Source organism: Nuphar pumila, chromosome 1 (genome assembly GCF_984573655.1).
Source record: "Nuphar pumila chromosome 1, dmNupPumi1.hap1.1, whole genome shotgun sequence".
Lineage (NCBI taxonomy): Eukaryota > Viridiplantae > Streptophyta > Magnoliopsida > Nymphaeales > Nymphaeaceae > Nuphar > Nuphar pumila.
In genome coordinates, this window is record NC_143249.1 from 33400390 (window position 1) to 33412424 (window position 12035).

Genomic DNA, 12035 nt, shown 5'->3' on the forward strand with positions numbered 1-12035 from the left:
TCGGAGGCTGAATTCACCACCGAAGGTGCCAGTAGTGGTGTTGTTGCTGGGGACTGACTGGCCAGATTTTTTCAACCCTCAAAACCTCACCGGTGATGGCCTCGTTCTCTAAGGTCATGCAGTGACCGCCACCCCCCTACCTTTTTGTAGTGGGTCGACTGGGGGACTGAGCCCCCTGTTGTTTTTCGTTCACCTCTGCTTTTTTTCTTTTGCTTCCCAGTAGGGGGCGAGCCCCCCCTGTCGTTGCTCTTGTTTTTCGGCAGGGGGCTTTGCCCCGTGCCTTATGTTGTTGTCCCGATAGGGGGCGGAGCCCCCCTGCTCTCTTGTTGTTTCTCGGTAGGGGGCGAGGTCCCCCTGCCTTTGTGTTGCTTCTCGGCAGGGGGCAAGCCCCCTGCCTTCAGTTGTTTTCCCTGTAGGGAGCAGAGCCCCCCTGCACCCTCTGTTGCTCTTCGGCAGGGGGTTTTGTCCCCCTGCCTCCTGCGTTTTGCCAGCAGGGCGCGAAGCCCCCCCTGCTTTCCTGTTTTCGAGCAGGGGCTTGCCCCCTGCGTTTCATTGTTCTCTGGTAAGGGGCTTTGCCCCCTTGCCTTGTTCTTGCTGTCGGCAGGGGCAGAGCTCCTGCCTGTTTCGTTCCCAGCAAGGGGCACAGCCCCTGTCTCGTGTTTTGACAGGGGGTGTTCCCCCCTGCCTTGTTGCGGCAGTTGTGGCGGGGAGCCTATGCTCCCTCCCCTGCCTTTCTTTGTTCTGGCAGACAGGGAGCTTCTACTCCTTGCCTCTGCTATTGTTGCCAACAGGGCTGAGGCCCCTGCCTCTGGCACCCTTGTCTGCAGGATGCAGAGTTCTTGCATCTGCCTCCTGCAAGCAGGAGGCCTTGCTGTGTCTGTTGTTTCTCATTTATCTTACGGCATATACTAACGTTCTAAGTTCTCCAGGTTGAATGGTGGATCTAGCTCGCCCTCTGTGGCTTGAGCTCTTGTTTGCCTTCGCTGCATGTGTACGAGGACCCGCAACCCCTTAAGGTAGGGGATTCTTGTGTGAAAGGACAATGAACTGATAAATGCTAAAATAAGGAAAAATAACTAAAAGAGGATGATATATGTATGCGTATAATATATATATGTATATCTTTACCTTCAAGGATGCAGTTTCGTGATCCTTGTCCTCTTTACTTTCTCGCATTTTCTTTTCTATTGTCGCTGCGCTATATGTGCCTAGGCTTTTCATTCATGTATTTACATTACATGTCTTTTAACTCAAGGATGTGGTTTCGCGATCCTTGTCCTCTCTATTTTCTCGCACTTTTCTTTCATGTTGCCCCACGCTTTGCGCTATGGCATTTACTTGTTTATGTCTGCCTTGTTCTCCAGGATGCAAATTCGAGTCCTCCTTTACGTTCGTGCACTTTACTTTCTTGCATTTACTTGTTGCCCCGCGCTTTATGCGCCATGGCCTTGCTTCTTGCCTTACTCTTCGTACTTTACTTTCCTGTGTTGTCGTGCTTGCTCTTGCACTTACCTTTTGCATGTGTTCGTCCTTACCTTGTTGTTGCCCTTCGTGCATGTATTCTTATCTTTGTCGTATGCTTCTTTACTTGTTTACGCTTATCGTTTAATCGAGATGCAACCCCATGCCTCGTGAGTCATCATTTACACTTGCGTAGTCAGTGTAGGATCTTATACCTTGTGAGTTGCGTGCGTAGTTTCCTGCTTGTGTGTTTCGATGATCGAGGTATGATCTCATACCTTGTGTGTAGCTCTAGCGTTCTACCCTCGCGGTGTAGCTTCGTCCATCGAGTCTTGCCCCTCAATTTATCATTATATTAGTATGTGCACGAGTTTGCTCCTTGTTAGCTTGCACTTTCTAAGTGCAGCTTCGAGTGTATAGTGTATATCGTTTCACTTGTCTTAAAGGTCATGACACACACTTATGCACTTCGGTTCTCCAAAGATGATGGTCTTAGGTGCGAACCTATTTTCAAGGATGTATAGCTTGTAAAATAGCGATAGCGGCCGGATCTTCCAAATCGATGTATTTGGGAGAGGTGTGTTACAACCTCAGTTCGCCTATCCGATACGACTCAGATAACCTTGTTTACGAACCTGTGCACGAGTAGGGCGGGAATCCTATTGAGGTATTTGCATCATCGCTAGATCGGTGTTGCATCACTTCTGATGCAAGACCTAGTTCTAGGCTTTCTGGTTCAACCAAGATAGTAGCGCTTTCCTTCATTCGTGAAGGTATTGTTGGATTTCTTACGAGGAATCCATGTTCCTCCTCTTGTAGTTGCACTCTTAGTTATGTACGATATGTTTAGGCTACGAAGAGCATAACAAAAGGTTTGTAGTAACCTCTAAGCGTGTATTGACAAATTAAGCTAATCCTGTTATGTTGTTTTTGCCTAATAGGCAGAATGCTTGTGATTGTCTAAAGAACCCAAGCACGATAAGTTGAAACTTAAATAAGTTCGTTGTAGGCTTCTGTAAAGCAGAAGTGTTGGGATTTCCTGTGAGAGATTCATTCCCCTCTCATTGTGGTTGTACTTTTGAACAGGTATGTTGCGTACTACGATGAGTAGGATGAGAGGTTTATGTATACCTCGTACATGCAATGGCATGTGTTTGAGATCACAAGAGTGATGTTTCTATCCTCACTACGGATTGGCCCTTTTCATCGTAGTTGTACATTTGAATAGGTATGTTGTGTACTACGGTGAGTAGAATGAGAAGTGTATGGTTGCCTTGAACGCGCAATGGCGCGTATAATTCACCTAAATAACGGTCATGCACCTTCACAGGCAAGATGCTCGATTGGGTTGAAAGACCAGAGCATGTAGAATGGGACGGCAGTTAAGAAAACCCTCCGTCGTGCTCATTCGGGACGGTTCATCAAGAGAGAGGATGGATGGTACAAAACTCCGATGGATAGTCATTAATGGCAATCTCGGGAAAAGATCCGACTTCCTTAGTCATTGGAGGTTAGGGGAATCCTTCGGGCCACTTCTGCAGAAGTTCGAATGCGCATCCATTGGGCCTTTGTTTGCCTTTGGGGATTTACTCTCTTGGTCACTGACCGTCCCCTTAGGAGCGGACTCAGTCAGTCATTCAAGGTATAATAAAATACATAACATAATGGACCCCCGAATCGATCTCGGTTGTTTTTATGTTTTGCCTTGTGTGTACCTACAACGGCCTACTCATAATGAGACAAGATATAACTTATACACATGATCATGAGATATGCGTGTTGTGACTTGAATTGATTACTTGTTTGTTAGCTCGGTAGTTTGGTGCGCTACTCGTTGAGCTATGTATGTCTGTCGAGGCATTACCCTTGTTGTTTAAACTGCTTTTGCAATTCTGCTAAGTAATCACTAGCTTCTCATACTAGTCCATTGCTTATAACACTAGTATTATGCTAGTTACATATTGTGATATAATTGCTACCGTATGATTGCTTATCATGTGTAGCTTATGAATTGCTTGTGATACAATAGCGTGTGCTTTACGATTAATGTAGCTACTTGCCGATAGACTGAACCATATAATGGTAATGGTATGTATTACGAGTGTTGTTATGGATGCTTGTCTTATGCAATTGCTTTGCTTGACTGGTGGATATAGTTAGTTACTCTTCACCTTTAGAATTTGTGGGATTGCTATAGTTGCTTGTTTAGCAGTATGATCCATATTGCTCTTGTACGTAGCTGTTTGTTTTACTAGAGCTTTGCTTACTCCACAGTACGTTTTGTTAGATCTGCTAGTCTTGCTTTTCCTGCTTGATCTAGCGATTATCTTGCTTATTGTAGCTTTTGTTCTTTCTTGTCTTTTGCACCCCTACTAGTCTATTGTGAGACTGACCCATTTCATGGGCAGGTTGAGACAGCTTGCGATGGCACAATGACGTGATGCATTCAAGGCAAGGCCCTTTCCTGACGTTGCGCTCCTGGGGACACTTTTGGTAAATGTGGTATAAAGTCTCTTTGAAAATATTTATTCTGATTAGAACTCTGGATTTCTAAAACTGTATTACCAAAACTTGGTTCTTCATTTCATTTCAATAATACATATATTTGAACTGCAAATCGGTTTATAAGGGGAAGTCTGCTTTTGTGTTGTAATGAGCCCAAAGTCTAGGGACTTGCTATTTTGAACTTGATCTTCTGCTGAACTTCTGTTTCAAACTCTGATAAATGATTGATTTCAAAGCTTTCAACCTTTCTCATAAAAGGTTTCAAGTCCACGATTTTGGGGCATTACAGTTCACCATGTCTGGTGCGACGTGCTGCCATCAGATTGGTCGTCGGGTTCCGCCTGGTGCGTGACCTCATCACCGGAGAAAGGAACCTGCGAGGTTCTTCGAGAAGAAAGGTTGGGAACTCTTCTTCTCTCATTACTTATAAAAAAATTAATTTTTAATTTAAATCCATATATTTTACTTAATTCCTTTTAGGACCTCTATGGAATTTATGTTCAAAGGGTCTATTTTCTGGAAATTCCAGAAAGAGGCTTACTTTCTAATTGTTTTCAAAAGAAGCCTCTGCGCAGAAATAGACTTTCGGTTTTTTGAAATTATAGAAAGAGAGTTGAATCTTTTTGTTTAACTGAGAAAATTTTTAGTTTGAAGTTTTTGTTTTTGTTTTTTCTTAGAAAGGCTTTTGCTTTTTTGAAAATTGCAGAAAGGTGGTTCATCTTTTCTGATAAACTTAGAAATTTCAGAAAGTGTTTTGCTTTATTGAATTTTTGCAGAACAAAGATCTAATCTTTTCTGATATTACAGAAAGAGGGTCAAAGACTTTATGTTTAACTCAGAAAGTTGCAGAAAGAGGCTTATGTGCTTTTGCTTACATAAAGCATCTTTTTAATTTTCTAAAATTGCAAAAAGGTTGTCCTAAGTTTTTGAAAACCACCTAGTACTTGTTTTTGTTAAAGTATTTAGAATTTAGCATTTTTGTGCATATTCTTGCACATTTAAGTATCATATTATATGATAAACTTGTTCTGAAGGATCAAGCTAGTTACATTCACAAATATTAGTTGAAATAAGTTTTAATAATTCTAATATTTGTTTATCACTAAGAAAATGGCAAATCGAGTAGTAATGGATGAGTTCTCCAAAATCGAAAAACTCAATTGAACGGATTTTGAAATATGGAAAAGAAAGATAGAATATTATTAATGCAAGACAAGACTCTATATGTATTGAAACGTAAAATCTTCACTAAATGATAAATCTAGTGAAGAATGGAAGAAAGCTCATAATAAGTTTATCGAAAAGGATCAAATTACTTGAGCAACTCTTCTAACATTCATATAAGATGACCTCTTCCGAATATTTGAAGACTTTGACACCGCAAATAGAATGATGAAAGAAGTATGATATGACTTCAGAAACCCACATTCAACTTCTTCTGGAGCAATACAACTCATGCAGGATGAAAGAGTCAGAGAATGTAGTCGATCATGTGAATTGAATGCTGGTAATGGCTAAGGATTTAGCTATAGTTGGGAATGATATTCCTGAGCAAATACAAATCTCCATCATACTAAACAACCTTCCTCCAACTTGGAAGATGGTGTCAATTACCATGAGGTTAAAACAGAAAATTCTATCTCTAACTGAGCTCCCTCTGCAATTAGCTATTGAGAAAGAGTACATGTCAAAAAAAAAGAAAGGGAGAAATCATGAATACTCAAAAATCCTTTCCAACAACCTCTCATAGGTTCAAGCCTAAAGTCACACTCTTCAATAAATTCAAGAAGAATAAATTCAATAAGAACCGTCTAGTGCAAACCAAGAACTCCAAGACTGCAATCAAGGGAGCATGTTTTTCTTGCGAAAAGATTGGGCATTTCTTGAATAATTGCTTAAATAGAACCAAGAAAGAAAATCCAAGAAAGAAAGTAAATGGAGAACGAGAAATAGTCTACTCTGTGTCTAAACCATTGATCACAGATAATGATCTCCCAAGATAGTGGATTGATTCAGGATTGACGCGACATGTGTCTAAGTCAAAAGAAGGGCTCATGGAGTTTAAGGAGCTAAAGCCTAAATATCACAAGGTATATATGAGAAATAACACATATAATAATATGGTCGGGATAAAGACCTACATGCTCTAAATAGAAGGGGTCAATCTTCTAGTAACAAATATACTTTATGTACCTTCCATGAGAATGAATCTTTTAATAGTAAGAGATTTTGCTAAAAAGGGCTTCGAAATTCGCTTCTGAGGTAACAAGGTCACTATTAGGAAAGATGAAAAAGTGAAGTTCAGGGGTCACTATGATGCTGACCATAGTCTCTTTCCTTTAAATGCAACTCTTTCTATAAATAATGCAATGAATATTTTTAATTATATTGATTGTGCACTTAATGTCGATGCATATTTATGGCATTTAAGGTTAAGATATGTAAATATTAATAAAATAAAAAGAATAATTAGCATGAGATTATTATCTTTTCTTAAAAATATATAATTTGAACAATGTGCAACATGCATATCAAGAAAATATTATTTTAAAGAAAGTAGGTCATGTGACTTACTGGTTTTGGTACACACAGATGTTTGTGGATCCTTAACAGTAAAAACACATGAAAGAAAATCATATTTCATCACATTTATAGATGACTACTCAAGGTATGGATACACGTACCTAATCTCTAAGAAATATGAAGCTCTAGAAAAGTTTAAGGTATATAAACATGAAATTGAAGGATTACTAGGAAGAAAAATTCAAGTTATTAGATCTGATAGAGGAGGTGAATATAACTCTGAAGAGTTTAAGACTTTTTGTACTAATAATAATATAACTTCTCATACAATTATGCCTTATACACCTCAACAAAATGGTGTAGCAGAAAGAAAGAATATAACTCTAATGGATATGACAAGGCCCATGTTGGCACATGCAAATCTTTTCAAGAAATTCTCGGGAGAAGCAATTTACACTGCCATGTATATCCTAAACAAGGTTCCTTCTAAGGTTGTAGGGCTTACACCCCATAAATTATGGACTGGTAGCAAGCCATATTTGAGTCATTTGCAAAAGCGGGGGTCACTTGCTCATGTATCGATTCCTAGTCAGATAAGAGACAAGTTAGATAGCAAGAAGACTATCAAATGCATCTTTATGAGATACCTAAAAGAATCAAAATGATATCGTTTGTATAATCTTGAAAAGGGATTTATAGAGAGTAGAGAAGTAGAGTTCCTGGAAACCATAAAAAGTGATTTTAATTCTGAAGATGATGGTATCCTTCTAGACATCATAAATGATTTTGGGGTACCTACTCAAGAGTTAGAAAATAATGATTTAGTTATAAATAATAAGCAAACTTCATAATCAATAATTGGACAAAAAAACAAGAACTCCATCTTATCTGAATGATTATTATACATTCTTGAGTAAGGAATTATGTTATTCTATGGATCTGGATGAAACTCTTGACAACCTGAGTTTTGAAGATACAATTGCTTTAAAAGCATTTGAATTATGAAAAGAAGCAATGAAAGATGAGTTGGACTCTATAGAAAAAAATGAAGTTTGGAAACTAGCCACATTGACTAATGGATATAGAGCAATTCGAAGTAAGTGGGTTCTCAAGAAAAAACTCAAGTCAGATGAATCTATTGATAAATTCAATGCAAGATTAGTAGCTTGTGTGATTTAGCAAACGATTACTTTTAGAACAAGAACTGCACACCAAATAATAAATTTAAAACCAGTCATTACACTTGTGTAGGGTGGCAAGTCGGATCGTCTCCTCAGGGAACGGGGAATAAGGAATAATATTTTACTTAAAAACCTCACTTTATTAATATTTCAAAAGAAAATAAAAGAATTATATTATCTCTTTAATTACAAAGCAAGAAACATAAACACAATTAAAAATAAAAGCAAATTTTAAACTAGGCTCGGAACTCCATCTCTTTTAGGCTCAAGTAAAGAGGTAATGATAGATATCCCTCTCTCCAAAGAAAGCAGCCTCTAAGAAAAAATACCTGCAAAACAAATTACACAACTATACCTATACTAACAAGACTATTATTAAACTAACAAAAAGGGTTGCAGGACTAACTGTTAAAAACTCACATAAATTAATTCTAACTAAATTTGAGGGCAACTGAAAGGAAATCAATAACTAATCAAATAAGCAATAATAAATCTATCTAATTTAACACTATTCAAAAACTAAAACAGAAACAAAAAAAACTATACTAATGGCTATAATTAAACTAAACTAATGCAAAGATAAGGAAGCTGACCTTACCGATTTCTACTCTTAACTCAACTAAATTCCAACTAAAATACAATTTAAAACTAATTAAAAAACAGAGCAATTAATTCTAATTTACTATTTAATAGAATGTAATCTACCTTATAATCAATTCCGAAATATGCAACAAAAAGGAAGTTAACGACAACTAATTTCAAATTACTTAAAAACTATGAAAATCTAAACTAATCCTAACCAGCTTAATATGTGCCTAAATCAGACCCTACAGCTATGAACAAAAATTAATGTTAAGTAATTTAAATTCTAACTCTAATTGTTTATCACCAACTACTAACTTCAATTACTATTAAGTACTAATAAAAAATAAGAAGTCTAATTAAACTATGAAAGCTTACTTAATTTCAACTTAAACTTAGATAGAAACTTACCTAAACTAATTAAACCTGCTTAATTACAACTTACCTTTTATAAACAAATTAAAATTTATAAACTAGCCTTTAAAAAAAAGGAAATGCTAACTAAGAAAGTTTCTAAAAACTTAAACGTGTTATAGCATGAAACCTTATGTCAGAAAGTAATAAGTGCAACACCTAATCTAGCATGAAACCCTAAGAAACTACCCAGATTTACATTAAAATAAAAACAATCTATCCTATGTTTAACCGAATTCAAATAAAGCAAACCTAATCTATCAAAATTCAATCTAACTATAAGCAATAACAAAACTAATTACTCCAACCTAGAATCAACAATAAACTAATCTTAAACTAACCTAAACTTGGTTCGAAGACCACAGTTTAGTTGAGAACTACCTAACCAGCCCTCACAGCTGAATAGGTGCCCATGGCCAGACCTAAGGTCTTCACCTTAGGTGTCGACGATGCTAAAAAAATCAAATGCTAAAAAGAAAACTGCAACTAGATGAAACCTATTTTAAGATGCAAAATAGAGAAAGACTAATCAAAATTAAAACTAAAACCTAAACTACAATGCAAAAGAACAAACTAAAATCCTAAGACTCAATGAAATTATCTAAATCTATGCATAACTACAAGCAGTGGATGAGAAGACTTGCCTCAAGGGCTGTTCGACGATTTCTAGGAAGAAGAGAGCGGTCCGCCTTCCTTGGAACCACGTACCCACATTCTCTTTGTTGCAACTTCGAATTCTTCTTGCTAAAACATGTCCCAGAGTGGAGTTGTCAAAGGGGAAGAACGGTGGAGAAGAAAAGAGATGTTGGCGGTTGATAGAAGAGGAGTCTCGACCGCCAAGGGTGAAGGTAAGTGGTACAACTGCACCACATCTGAGTTCTAGCTCCAAGACAATGTTTCTGTAGATAACAACAAAAAAATCTCAGCAAAGCACACACCAAAAATGAAGAAAAACCGATGGAGGTGGAAGAGACAACAAAAAAGAAAACGATGGAAGGAAAAGAAGAAGAAGAAGAAGAAGAAGAAGAAGAAGAAGAAGAAGAGAAGAAATGGAAAATACGATGGAAGAGGGGGGGGGGGGTTCCCAAGGATTGCTGGACGACTGTTAGAGTTGTTGTTGTCCTTTTAAACAAAATATTTTAAAACAATTCCTAAAATAGTCTAATGTTAAAACTATTTTAAAAACAACACCTAAACTATAAAATTATTCTAGGTGCCACTTTTGAGGAGGTTTGGTATTTTTTCACTTTAGATCTCGGGTTCTTAAGTAGATTTGGACCTGGATTTGATCCAAGGACCATGATGGAATCTTTGGATCGGATCTAGATCCATATCTCATCGAAAACTGATCTATTACCTTGAAGTCGATTTATCTTCCTCATTTTGACTCAGTTTCGCATGAAATTTAAACTGAAGTCTCTTTGCACCTCAAACATCATAAACATCAATACTTAATCTATAAAATTAAATATACATGTATGAATTTGCAATAAAATATCATGCATCTCATGCATTAGCAGTAGCGAAAGGCTATTCTCAACGAGAAGGGATTGATTGTGAAGAAACTTACTCTCCTGTAGCCAAACTAGCATCTAGTCGTATCATTTTGGCATTGATAGCTTATTTTGATCTTGACCTATAGCAAATGGATGTGAAAATGACTTTCTTAAATGGTGAACTAAATTAACTATTTTTATGTAGCAAACATAAGGTTTTGAAATTGAAGGTCAAGAGGATAAAGTGATGAATAAATCCTTGTATGGACTTAAGCAGTCACTAAGATGATGGTATTTGACTTTTAATAATGTTATAACCAAATTGGGTTATAAGGCAAATAGTTTGGACAACTGTGTATATACCGAGAATAGTGAGAGTAAGTTTATTGTGTTATCCCTCTATGTTGATGATATATTAACTGCAATAAATGACATAGACATGATAAATATGATTAAATCATGGTTAAGTTCTCGATTTGAAATAAAGGATATGAGTGAAGCTTCATATATCCTTCGAATTAAGATACAGAGAAATAGAAAATCAAGATTGCCATGTCTAAGTCAAGAAAAATATTTTGACTACATTCTAAAGAAATTTAAAATGAAAAGTATCAAGGCAAAAGGTACTTCTGTAGTAAAAGGTTTAAAACTTAGTAAGAATGATTGTCTAAAAGATGGACAAGAAAAGTTGAATGTTCCTTATGCTCAGGCAATTGGAAGCCTAATGTATGCAATGCTTTGCACTAGACCTGATTTAAGTTTTGTTATAAGTCTAGTAAGTAGATATCAAAGTAATCATGGGCTCTTTCACTGAAAAGCAATGAAAAGAATTTTTCGATATCTAGGGAGAACTAAGGAACTGAAGCTTTGTTATCAATCAGATAATTTAAAGCTTATAGGTTATTTAGATGCTAACTTTACTGGTGATAGAGATGAAACAAAGTCCACCTCTGAATATGTATTTATTTATGAGGTAGGGCAATTGCATGGTCATGCAAGAAACAAGGGTGTGTGGCATAACATACCCAACAAGCTGAGTATATTGCCTATAAATGACAGTCACATTTGGTGTGTGGATAAATCGCTTCCTAAATAAGTTGAAATTTGATATTTCAAAAGATCTCGTTCAACTTTATTGTGACAATAAAGCTGCTATATGACTAATACAAACAAGAGCTGATAGCTTTAAAAGTAAGCATATTGAAGTTAAATATCAATATATTCATGACATGCTTATGAAAAATGAAATAGCAGTAGACTATGTTTCTTCAAGTGACATGGTAGCAGATTTGCTAACCAAAGCAGTCACTGAGGATGTTTTCACTAGACATGTGAGCCAGATGTGACTCAGATATGTCTAAGTGGTGAGTGAATAAAGATCACTTAGAAAGTGTGTATGCAAGGTTTCAGTTGAGAACAAGCATAGAAACACAGAATATCCCTTATAGCCAAGTAGGAGATGTAAGGCTATATAGCTATAAGGTGACTGTTGGGGGGCTATCCCAAAAATCACTATGTTTGAATTTCAAAGAGACGTGTCTCTTGGGGCTGAAGGGATTTCTCCCAAGGTTGTGTCCCAAAACTTGAACTCTTTACACGATTATAAATGCATTGAAATAGTATACGATCATACAATAAAGAAGGCATTCAATTGTAAGTGAGTTGAGAGTGTGGATCTCTTTGGCAATTTTGAGCGTAACAGTGTATACTTCATCCTACAATAATTTTACATCAGTGCATCCAAGTGCTAACACATATCCCGATTGAAAGTGAAGGGTTTCAAGTGGAACCATTCCTTATGTGCAAACGATGCACTCTTCTTCCTTCAAGACAAGAACTCTGTCATAAACTTCTTAAAAATTATTCAATCATT